The following is a 13,175-nucleotide window of genomic DNA, read 5'->3' on the forward strand; positions in this document are numbered from 1 at the left end:
AAATAGAGTTCGGACACCGCTCTGAGTAAGACGAACGTGTTGTCCACCCTCTAGACTTCAATGAGGTTAAGCCGTGATACCTAAGACAGATCTGCAATCGATGACACCTCGATAACAGCCGGTCCCCACACTTACATCTTGCTTTCCTTACGTCAGTATACATCATATCAGTCTGTGACGCTGGCTTTGCAACATCTTGCGTGCCTTTAGGTTCGCCGCAACAAACACTTACAATGCACTGACCACATAAAATTGAGGCGCCGCGGCTTGAACCCTGCACCTTTCACATGCGAAGCGAACGCTCTACCAACTGAGCTACGCCCCAGGCACGACCAAACTGCGCTATTCCCCATTCTTTGCGACTCTGATGCGCACGGACACGATGGTTGGTTGGTTTGTAGCGGTGAAGGCAACAGAGTACAAAGGCGCGGACACGTTCATATACACAAAAGTTCCAAGTGGTTTCGATGCTCTGGTATTACAAATGCAAATTCCGTCTGTTTTTAACGTCTTAAATTGAAAGAGCCGTCACAAATTGCTCCGTTTTCACTCCTTGTCGACAATCATACAGCACCTGAGGTAACAAACACATCTCGAGCCCCATTGTGCACTCCATTATTCATGCCAACTCAGTGCCTCGCTCTTTACTACTGTGTACCAATATTGTCGTCCAACTGCAAAACACTGGGCCACAACAAGTTTCCGCGACTCCATTGCACTGCGCATACTACAAAACGCTCCCCAAACTTGGCACTCACCCACGCAGCCGACTTTCCACGACGCTCACGCAACGCTCACGCTAGTGACAGCATTATTTATAGTTCGACGTCGCGCCAAAGCGAATGAGCACATTTCGCCTACGGCTTAGGCCGCCCTCCTAGTGTGGCTGCTCGGTGTCTGCAGGCAGCGAGGGTCTGCTAGCTTCCTGTGTTCGCACCTATGTCACCTGTGCTTGCTTGTCAGAGACAGACTATCGCAAAACATACAACTCACTCCATGAATTGATTGCTACGGCATCTGTTATCAGCAGTCACAACTAGCAACACCAGTAGCAGCCGACTGCACGCAAAGAATAGGAATGTGCAGTGGGATTTACGTGAACTCGGCGCAAGGCAGATCTTTCCGACATAGGCTTGAGAATCTTAGGGGAACACTTGTACTGTTTCTAAATAAAGTGTAGGCGTGGGAGGAGGGTGCTTCCCGCGCACTAATAACAATACGCTTGCCAATTGTGGATGCTAATCATTCGCTTGTATCTTCCTAGACACATCTGCAGGCTGAGAATTATTCCACTTGCATGGCAAGGTGCGCATGTAGGTGTATTACAAATTCTGGAGGCACTGGGTATTGATCCCAGTACCTCTCTCATACTAAGTGAGCGCTCTACCATCTGAGCTACGCCCGCCCCCCCCCCGAAGACTAATGGTGCTACATACAGCCATATAGACGACACAGACCCTTGCACTCCCATTATTCAGCAGACAAACACTACTCTCTATGTATCCGTTAGGGTGTCTTTCAGGTTTCGTGCATTCTGTATCGAATCGTAGTTGGCCACAATGAAAGTGGCACGTATAACGTTGAAAATAGAGTTCGGACACCGCTCTGAGTAAGACGAACGTGTTGTCCACCCTCTAGACTTCAATGAGGTTAAGCCGTGATACCTAAGACAGATCTGCAATCGATGACACCTCGATAACAGCCGGTCCCCACACTTACATCTTGCTCTCCTTACGTCAGTATACATCATATCAGTCTGTGACGCTGGCTTTGCAACATCTTGCGTGCCTTTAGGTTCGCCGCAACCAACACTTACAATGCACTGACCACATAAAATTGAGGCGCCGCGGCTTGAACCCTGCACCTTTCACATGCGAAGCGAACGCTCTACCAACTGAGCTACGCCCCAGGCACGACCAAACTGCGCTATTCCCCATTCTTTGCGACTCTGATGCGCACGGACACGATGGTTGGTTGGTTTGTAGCGGTGAAGGCAGCAGAGTACAAAGGCGCGGACACGTTCATATACACAAAAGTTCCAAGTAGTTTCGATGCTCTGGTATTACAAATGCAAATTCCGTCTGCTTTTAACGTCTTAAATTGAAAGAGCCGTCAGAAATTACTCCGTTTTCACTCCTTGTCGACAATCATACAGCACCTGAGGTAACAAACACATCTCGATCCCCATTGTGCACTCCATTATTCTTGCCAACTCAGTGCCTCGCTCTTTACTACTGTGTACTAATCTTGTCGTCCAACTGCATAACACTGGGCCACAACAAGTTTCCGCGACTCCATTGCACTGCGCATACTACAAAACGCTCCCCAAACTTGGCACTCACCCACGCATTCGACTTTTCCGACTTTCCACGACACTCACGCTAGTGACAGCATTATTTATAGTTCGACGTCGCACCAAAGCGAATGAGCACATTTTGCCTACGGCTTAGGCCGCCCTCCTAGTGTGGCTGCTCGGTGTCTGCAGGTAGCGAGGGTCTGCTAGCTTCCTGTGTTCGCACCTATGTCACCTGTGCTTGCTTGTCAGAGACAGACTATCGCAAAACATACAACTCACTCCTTGAATTGATTGCTACGGCATCTGTTATCAGCAGTCACAACTAGCAACACCAGTAGCAGCCGACTGCACGCAAAGAATAGGAATGTGCAGTGGGATTTACGTGAACTCGGCGCAACGCAGATCTTTCCGACATAGGCTTGAGAATCTTAGGGGAACACTTGTACTGTTTCTAAATAAAGTGTAGGCGTGGGAGGAGGGTGCTTCCCGCGCACTAATAACAATACGCTTGCCAATTGTGGATGCTAATCATTCGCTTGTATCTTCCTAGACACATCTGCAGGCTGAGAATTATTCCACTTGCATGGCAAGGTGCGCATGTAGGTGTGTTAAAAATTCTGGAGGCACTGGGTATTGATCCCAGTACCTCTCGCATACTAAGTGAGCGCTCTACCATCTGAGCTACGCCCGCCCCCCACGAAGACTAATGGTGCTACATACAGCCATATAGACGACACAGACCCTTGCACTCCCATTATTCGGCAGACAAACACTACTCTCTATGTATCCGTTAGGGTGTCTTTCAGGTTTCGTGCATTCTGTATCGAATCGTAGTTGGCCACAATGAAAGTGGCACGTATAACGTTGAAAATAGAGTTCGGACACCGCTCTGAGAAAGACGAACGTGTTGTCCACCTTCTAGACTTCAATGAGGTTAAGCCGTGATACCTAAGACAGATCTGCACTCGATGACACCTCGATAACAGCCGGTCCCCACACTTACATCTTGCTCTCCTTACGTCAGTATACATCATATCAGTCTGTGACGCTGGCTTTGCAACATCTTGCGTGCCTTTAGGTTCGCCGCGACCAACACTTACCATGCACTGACCACAAAAAATGGAGGCGCCGCTTCTTGAACCCTGCACCTTTCACATGCGAAGCGAACGCTCTACAAACTGAGCTACGCCCCAGGCACGACCAAACTGCGCTATTCCCCATTCTTTGCGCTCTGATGCGCACGGACACGATGGTTGGTTGGTTTGTAGCGGTGAAGGCAGCAGAGTACAAAGGCGCGGACACGTTCATATACACAAAAGTTCCAAGTAGTTTCGATGCTCTGGTATTACAAATGCAAATTCCGTCTGTTTTTAACGTCTTAAATTGAAAGAGCCGTCAGAAATTGCTCCGTTTTCACTCCTTGTCGACAATCATACAGCACCTGAGGTAACAAACACATCTCGAGCCCCATTGTGCACTCCATTATTCATGCCAACTCAGTGCCTCGCTCTTTACTACTGTGTACCAATCTTGTCGTCCAACTGCAAAACACTGGGCCACAACAAGTTTCCGCGTCTCCATTGCACTGCGCATACTACAAAACGCTCCCCAAACTTGGTACTCACCCACGCAGCCGACTTTTCCGACTTTCCACGACACTCACGCAACGCTCACGCTAGTGACAGCATTATTTATAGTTCGACGTCGCACCACAGCGAATGAGCACATTTTGCCTACGGCTTAGGCAGCCCTCCTAGTGTGGCTGCTCGGTGTCTGCAGGCAGCGAGGGTCTGCTAGCTTCCTGTGTTCGCACCTATGTCACCTGTGCTTGCTTGTCAGAGACAGACTATCGCAAAACATACAACTCACTCCATGAATTGATTGCTACGGAATCTGTTATCAGCAGTCACAACTAGCAACACCAGTAGCAGCCCACTGCACGCAAAGAATAGGAATGTGCAGTGGGATTTACGTGAACTCGGCGCAACGCAGATCTTTCCGACATAGGCTTGAGAATCTTAGGGGAACACTTGTACTGTTTCTAAATAAAGTGTAGGCGTGGGAGGAGGGTGCTTCCCGCGCACAAATAACAGCACGCTTGCCAATTGTGGATGCTAATCATTCGCTTGTATCTTCCTAGACACATCTGCAGGCTGAGAATTATTCCACTTGCATGGCAAGGTGCGCAAGTAGGTGTGTTAAAAATTCTGGAGGCACTGGGTATTGATCCCAGTACCTCTCGCATACTAAGTGAGCGCTCTACCATCTGAGCTACGCCCGCCCCCCACGAAGACTAAGGGTGCTACATACAGCCATATAGACGACACAGACCCTTGCACTCCCATTATTCAGCAGACAAACACTACTCTCTATGTATCCGTTAGGGTGTATTTCAGGTTACGTGCATTCTGTATCGAATCGTAGTTGGCCACAATGAAAGTGGCGCGTATGACGTTGAAAATAGAGTTCGGACACCGCTCTGAGTAAGACGAACGTGTTGTCCACCCTCTAGACTTGAATGAGGTTAAGCCGTGATACCTAAGACAGATCTGCACTCGATGACACCTCGATAACAGCCGGTCCCCACACTTACATCTTGCTCTCCTTACGTCAGTATACATCATATCAGTCTGTGACGCTGGCTTTGCTACATCTTGCGTGCCTTTAGGTTCGCCGCGACCAACACTTACAATGCACTGACCACAAAAAATTGAGGCGCCGCGGCTTGAACCCTGCACCTTTCACATGGGAAGCTAACGGTCTACAAACTGAGCTACGCCCCAGGCACGACCAAACTGCGCTATTCCCCATTCTTTGCGACTCTGATGCGCACGGACACGATGGTTGGTTGGTTTGTAGCGGTGAAGGCAGCAGAGTACAATGGCGCGGACACGTTCATATACACAAAAGTTCCAAGTAGTTTCGATGCTCTGGTATTACAAATGCAAATTCCGTCTGTTTTTAACGTCTTAAATTGAAAGAGCCGTCAGAAATTGCTCCGTTTTCACTCCTTGTCGACAATAATACAGCACCTGAGGTAACAAACACATCTCGAGCCCCATTGTGCACTCCATTATTCATGCCAACTCAGTGCCTCGCTCTTTACTACTGTGTACCAATCTTGTCGTCCACCTGCAAAACACTGGGCCACAACAAGTTTCCGCGTCTCCATTGCACTGCGCATACTACAAAACGCTCTCCAAACTTGGCACTCACCCACGCAGCCGACTTTCCACGACGCTCACGCAACGCTCACGCTAGTGACAGCATTATTTATAGTTCGACGTCGCGCCAAAGCGAATGAGCACATTTTGCCTACGGCTTAGGCCGCCCTCCTAGTGTGGCTGCTCGGTGTCTGCAGGCAGCGAGGGTCTGCTAGCTTCCTGTGTTCGCACCTATGTCACCTGTGCTTGCTTGTCAGAGACAGACTATCGCAAATCATACAACTCACCCCATGAATTGATTGCTACGGCATCTGTTATCAGCAGTCACAACCAGCAACACCAGTAGCAGCCGACTGCACGCAAAGAATAGGAATGTGCAGTGGGATTAACGTGAACTCGGCGCAACGCAGATCTTTCCAACATAGGCTTGAGAATCTTACGGGAACACTTGTACTGTTTCTAAATAAAGTGTAGGCGTGGGAGGAGGGTGCTTCCCGCGCACTAATAACAGCACGCTTGCCAATTGTGGATGCTAATCATTCGCTTGTATCTTCCTAGACACATCTGCAGGCTGAGAATTATTCCACTTGCATGGCAAGGTGCGCATATAGGTGTATTACAAATTCTGGAGGCACTGGGTATTGACCCCAGTACCTCTCACATACTAAGCGAGCGCTCTACCATCTGGGCTACGCCCGCCCCCCCACGAAGAATAATGGTGCTACAAACAGCCATATAGACGACACAGACCCTTGCACTCCCATTATTCAGCAGACAAACACTACTCTCTATGTATCCGTTAGGGTGTCTTTCAGGTTTCGTGCATTCTGTATCGAATCGTAGTTGGCCACAATGAAAGTGGCACGTATAACGTTGAAAATAGAGTTCGGACACCGCTCTGAGTAAGACGAACGTGTTGTCCACCCTCTAGACTTCAATGAGGTTAAGCCGTGATACCTAAGACAGATCTGCACTCGATGACACCTCGATAACAGCCGGTCCCCACACTTACATCTTGCTCTCTTTACGTCAGTATACATCATATCAGTCTGTGACGCTGGCTTTGCAACATCTTGCGTGCCTTTAGGTTCGCCGCGACCAACACTTACAATGCACTGACCACAAAAAATTGAGGCGCGGCGGCTTGAACCCTGCACCTTTCACATGCGATGCGAACGCTCTACCAACTAAGCTACGCCCCAGGCACGACCAAACTGCGCTATTCCCCATTCTTTGCGACTCTGATGCGCACGGACACGATGGTTGGTTGGTTTGTAGCGGTGAAGGCAGCAGAGTACAAAGGCGCGGACACGTTCATATACACAAAAGTTCCAAGTAGTTTCGATGCTCTGGTATTACAAATGCAAATTCCGTCTGTTTTTAACGTCTTAAATTGAAAGAGCCGTCACAAATTGCTCCGTTTTCACTCCTTGTCGACAATCATACAGCACCTGAGGTAACAAACACATCTCGAGCCCCATTGTGCACTCCATTATTCATGCCAACTCAGTGCCTCGCTCTTTACTACTGTGTACCAATCTTGTCGTCCAACTGCAAAACACTGGGCCACAACAAGTTTCCGCGTCTCCATTGCACTGCGCATACTACAAAACGCTCCCCAAACTTGGCACTCACCCACGCAACCGACTTTTCCGACTTTCCACGACGCTCACGCTAGTGACAGCATTATTTATTGTTCGACGTCGCGCCAAAGCGAATGAGCACATTTTGCCTACGGCTTAGGCCGCCCTCCTAGTGTGGCTGCTCGGTGTCTGCAGGCAGCGAGGGTCTGCTAGCTTCCTGTGTTCGCACCTATGTCACCTGTGCTTGCTTTTCAGAGACAGACTATCGCAAAACATACAACTCACTCCATGAATTGATTGCTACGGCATCTGTTATCAGCAGTCACAACTAGCAAGACCAGTAGCAGCCGACTGCACGCAAAGAATAGGAATGTGCAGTGGGATTTACGTGAACTCGGCGCAAGGCAGATCTTTCCGACATAGGCTTGAGAATCTTACGGGAACACTTGTGCTGTTTCTAAATAAAGTGTAGGCGTGGGAGGAGGGTGCTTCCCGCGCACTAATAACAGCACGCTTGCCAATTGTGGATGCTAATCATTCGGTTGTATCTTCCTAGACACATCTGCAGGCTGAGAATTATTCCACTTGCATGGCAAGGTGGGCATGTAGGTGTGTTAAAAATTCTGGTGGCACTGGGTATTGATCCCAGTACCTCTCGCATACTAAGTGAGCGCTCTACCATCTGAGCTACGCCCGCCCCCCACGAAGACTAATGGTGCTACATACAGCCATATAGACGACACAGACCCTTGCACTCCCATTATTCAGCAGACAAACACTACTCTCTATGTATCCGTTAGGGTGTCTTTCAGGTTTCGTGCATTCTGTATCGAATCGTAGTTGGCCACAATGAAAGTGGCACGTATAACGTTGAAAATAGAGTTCGGACACCGCTCTGAGAAAGACGAACGTGTTGTCCACCTAATAGACTTCAATGAGGTTAAGCCGTGATACCTAAGACAGATCTGCACTCGATGACACCTCGATAACAGCCGGTCCCCACACTTACATCTTGCTCTCCTTACGTCAGTATACATCATATCAGTCTGTGACGCTGGCTTTGCAACATCTTGCGTGCCTTTAGGTTCGCCGCGACCAACACTTACCATGCACTGACCACAAAAAATGGAGGCGCCGCTTCTTGAACCCTGCACCTTTCACATGCGAAGCGAACGCTCTACAAACTGAGCTACGCCCCAGGCAAGACCAAACTGCGCTATTCCCCATTCTTTGCGCTCTGATGCGCACGGACACGATGGTTGGTTGGTTTGTAGCGGTGAAGGCAGCAGAGTACAAAGGCGCGGACACGTTCATATACACAAAAGTTCCAAGTAGTTTCGATGCTCTGGTATTACAAATGCAAATTCCGTCTGTTTTTAACGTCTTAAATTGAAAGAGCCGTCAGAAATTGCTCCGTTTTCACTCCTTGTCGACAATCATACAGCACCTGAGGTAACAAACACATCTCGAGCCCCATTGTGCACTCCATTATTCATGCCAACTCAGTGCCTCGCTCTTTACTACTGTGTACCAATCTTGTCGTCCAACTGCAAAACACTGGGCCACAACAAGTTTCCGCGTCTCCATTGCACTGCGCATACTACAAAACGCTCCCCAAACTTGGCACTCACCCACGCAACCGACTTTTCCGACTTTCCACGACGCTCACGCTAGTGACAGCATTATTTATTGTTCGACGTCGCGCCAAAGCGAATGAGCACATTTTGCCTACGGCTTAGGCCGCCCTCCTAGTGTGGCTGCTCGGTGTCTGCAGGCAGCGAGGGTCTGCTAGCTTCCTGTGTTCGCACCTATGTCACCTGTGCTTGCTTGTCAGAGACAGACTATCGCAAAACATACAACTCACTCCATGAATTGATTGCTACGGCATCTGTTATCAGCAGTCACAACTAGCAAGACCAGTAGCAGCCGACTGCACGCAAAGAATAGGAATGTGCAGTGGGATTTACGTGAACTCGGCGCAAGGCAGATCTTTCCGACATAGGCTTGAGAATCTTACGGGAACACTTGTGCTGTTTCTAAATAAAGTGTAGGCGTGGGAGGAGGGTGCTTCCCGCGCTCTAATAACAGCACGCTTGCCAATTGTGGATGCTAATCATTCGGTTGTATCTTCCTAGACACATCTGCAGGCTGAGAATTATTCCACTTGCATGGCAAGGTGGGCATGTAGGTGTGTTAAAAATTCTGGAGGCACTGGGTATTGATCCCAGTACCTCTCACATACTAAGCGAGCGCTCTACCATCTGAGCTACGCCCGCCCCCCACGAAGAATAATGGTGCTACAAACAGCCATATAGACGACACAGACCCTTGCACTCCCATTATTCAGCAGACAAACACTACTCTCTATGTATCCGTTAGGGTGTATTTCAGGTTTCGTGCATTCTGTATCGAATCGTAGTTGGACACAATGAAAGTGGCCCGTATAACGTTGAAAATTGAGTTCGGACACCGCTCTGAGTAAGACGAACGTGTTGTCCACCCTCTAGACTTCAATGAGGTTAAGCCGTGATACCTAAGACAGATCTGCACTCGATGACACCTCGATAACAGCCGGTCCCCACACTTACTTCTTGCTCTCCTTACGTCAGTATACATCATATCAGTCTGTGACGCTGGCTTTGCAACATCTTGCTTGCCTTTAGGTTCGCCGCGACCAACACTTACAATGCACTGACCACAAAAAATTGAGGCGCCGCAGCTTGGACCCTGCACCATTCACATGCGAAGCGAACGCTCTACCAACTGAGCTACGCCCCAGGCACGACCAAACTGCGCTATTCCCCATTCTTTGCGACTCTGATGCGCACGGACACGATGGTTGGTTGTTTTGTAGCGGTGAAGGCAGCAGAGGACAAAGGCGCGGACACGTTCATATACACAAAAGTTCCAAGTAGTTTCGATGCTCTGGTATTACAAATGCAAATTCCGTCTGTTTTTAATGTCTTAAATTGAAAGAGCCGTCACAAATTGCTCCGTTTTCACTCCTTGTCGACAATCATACAGCACCTGAGGTAACAAACACATCTCGAGCCCCATTGTGCACTCCATTATTCATGCCAACTCAGTGCCTCGCTCTTTACTACTGTGTACCAATCTTGTCGTCCAACTGCAAAACACTGGGCCACAACAAGTTTCCGCGTCTCCATTGCACTGCGCATACTACAAAACGCTCCCCAAACTTGGCACTTACCCACGCAGCCGATTTTTCCGACTTTCCACGACGCTCACGCTAGTGACAGCATTATTTATAGTTCGACGTCGCGCCAAAGCGAATGAGCACATTTCGCCTACGGCTTACGCCGCCCTCCTAGTGTGGCTGCTCAGTGTCTGCAGGCAGCGAGGGTCTGCTAGCTTCCTGTGTTCGCACCTATGTCACCTGTGCTTGCTTGTCAGAGACAGACTATCGCAAAACATACAACTCACTCCATGAATTGATTGCTACGGCATCTGTTATCAGCAGTCACAACTATCAACACCAGTAGCAGCCGACTGCACGCAAAGAATAGGAATGTGCAGTGGGATTTACGTGAACTCGGCGCAAGGCAGATCTTTCCGACATAGGCTTGAGAATCTTACGGGAACACTTGTGCTGTTTCTAAATAAAGTGTAGGCGTGGGAGGAGGGTGCTTCCCGCGCAATAATAACAGCACGCTTGCCAATTGTGGATGCTAATCATTCGCTTGTATCTTCCTAGACACATCTGCAGGCTGAGAATTATTCCACTTGCATGGCAAGGTGCGCATGTAGGTGTGTTAAAAATTCTGGAGGCACTGGGTATTGATCCCAGTACCTCTCGCATACTAAGCGAGCGCTCTACCATCTGAGCTACGCCCGCCCCCCACGAAGACTAATGGTGCTACATACAGCCATATAGACGACACAGACCCTTGCACTCCCATTATTCAGCAGACAAACACTACTCTCTATGTATCCGTTAGGGTGTATTTCAGGTTTCGTGCATTCTGTATCGAATCGTAGTTGGCCACAATGAAAGTGGCACGTATAACGTTGAAAATAGAGTTCGACACCGCTCTGAGTAAGACGAACGTGTTGTCCACCCTCTAGACTTCAATGAGGTTAAGCCGTGATACCTAAGACAGATCTGCACTCGATGACACCTCGATAACAGCCGGTCCCCACACTTACATCTTGCTCTCCTTACGTCAGTATACATCATATCAGTCTGTGACTCTGGCTTTGCAACATCTTGCGCGCCTTTAGGTTAGCCGCGACCAACACTTACAATGCACTGACCACAAAAAATGGAGGCGCCGCGGCTTGGACCCTGCACCTTTCACATGCGAAGCGAACGCTCTACCAACTGAGCTACGACCCAGGCACGACCAAACTGCGCTATTCCCCATTCTTTGCGACTCTGATGCGCACGGACACGATGGTTTGTTGGTTTGTAGCGGTGAAGGCAGCAGAGGACAAAGGCGCGGACACGTTCATATACACAAAAGTTCCAAGTAGTTTCGATGCTCTGGTATTACAAATGCAAATTCCGTCTGTTTTTAATGTCTTAAATTGAAAGAGCCGTCACAAATTGCTCCGTTTTCACTCCTTGTCGACAATCATACAGCACCTGAGGTATCAAACACATCTCGAGCCCCATTGTGCACTCCATTATTCATGCCAACTCAGTGCCTCGCTCTTTACTACTGTGTACCAATCTTGTCGTCCAACTGCAAAACACTGGGCCACAACAAGTTTCCGCGTCTCCATTGCACTGCGCATACTACAAAACGCTCCCCAAACTTGGCACTTACCCACGCAGCCGACTTTTACAACTTTCCACGACGCTCACGCTAGTGACAGCATTATTTATAGTTCGACGTCGCGCCAAAGCGAATGAGCACATTTTGCCTACGGCTTAGGCCGCCCTCCTAGTTTGGCTGCTCGGTGTCTGCAGGCAGCGAGGGTCTGCTAGCTTCCTGTGTTCGCACCTGTCACCTGTGCTTGCTTGTCAGAGACAGACTATCGCAAATCATACAACTCACTCCATGAATTGATTGCTACGGCATCTGTTATCAGCAGTCACAACTAGCAACACCAGTAGCAGCCGACTGCACGCAAAGAATAGGAATGTGCAGTGGGATTTACGTGAACTCGGCGCAAGGCAGATCTTTCCGACGTAGGCTTGAGAATCTTACGGGAACACTTGTACTGTTTCTAAATAAAGTGTAGGCGTGGGAGGAGGGTGCTTCCCGCGCACTAATAACAGCACGCTTGCCAATTGTGGATGCTAATCATTCGCTTGTATCTTCCTAGACACATCTGCAGGCTGAGAATTATTCCACTTGCATGGCAAGGTGCGCATGTAGGTGTGTTAAAAATTCTGGAGGCACTGGGAATTGATCCCAGTACCTCTCGCTTACTAAGCGAGCGCTCTACCATCTGAGCTACGCCCGTCCCCCCGGAGACTAATGGTGCTACATACCGCCATATAGACGACACAGACCCTTGCACTCCCATTATTCAGCAGACAAACACTACTCTCTATTTATCCGTTAGGGTGTCTTTCAGGTTTCCTGGATTCTGTATCGAATCGTAGTTGGCCACAATGAAAGTGGCACGTATAACGTTGAAAATAGAGTTCGGACACCGCTCTGAGTAAGACGAACGTTTTGTCCACCCTCTAGACTTCAATGAGGTTAAGCCGTGATACCTAAGACAGATCTGCACTCGATGACACCTCGATAACAGCCGGTCCCCACACTTACATCTTGCTCTCCTTACGTCAGTATACATCATATCAGTCTGTGACGCTGGCTTTGCAACACCTTGCGCGCCTTTAGGTTCGCCGCGACCAACACTTACAATGCACTGACCACAAAAAATTGAGGCGCCGCGGCTTGAACCCTGCACCTTTCACATGCGATGCGAACGCTCTACAAACTGAGCTACGCCCCAGGCACGACCAAACTGCGCTATTCCCCATTCTTTGCGACTCTGATGCGCACGGACACGATGGTTTGTTGGTTTGTAGCGGTGAAGGCAGCAGAGCACAAAGGCGCGGACACGTTCATATACACAAAAGATCCAAGTAGTTTCGATGCTCTGGTATTACAAATGCAAATTCCGTCTGTTTTTAACGTCTTAAATTGAAAG

At 49.0% G+C, this 13,175-nt stretch overlaps 3 non-coding genes across 3 annotated transcripts; all 3 read right to left on the reverse strand.

The window, feature by feature from the left end:
* Positions 1 to 252: 252 nt before the first annotated feature.
* Trnaa-cgc (transfer RNA alanine (anticodon CGC)) lies at positions 253 to 325 on the reverse strand. The gene has a single exon. It is a non-coding gene; the product is annotated as a tRNA-Ala (tRNA).
* A 1,511-nt stretch (positions 326 to 1,836) lies between these two features.
* On the reverse strand, positions 1,837 to 1,909 carry Trnaa-cgc (transfer RNA alanine (anticodon CGC)). Its single transcript has one exon. It is a non-coding gene; the product is annotated as a tRNA-Ala (tRNA).
* Positions 1,910 to 12,403: 10,494 nt separating this feature from the next.
* Positions 12,404 to 12,478, reverse strand: Trnat-agu (transfer RNA threonine (anticodon AGU)). Its single transcript has one exon. It is a non-coding gene; the product is annotated as a tRNA-Thr (tRNA).
* Between the last annotated feature and the right edge of the window lie 697 nt (positions 12,479 to 13,175).

The sequence above is a fragment of the Schistocerca gregaria genome, chromosome 3 (genome assembly GCF_023897955.1).
Source record: "Schistocerca gregaria isolate iqSchGreg1 chromosome 3, iqSchGreg1.2, whole genome shotgun sequence".
Lineage (NCBI taxonomy): Eukaryota > Metazoa > Arthropoda > Insecta > Orthoptera > Acrididae > Schistocerca > Schistocerca gregaria.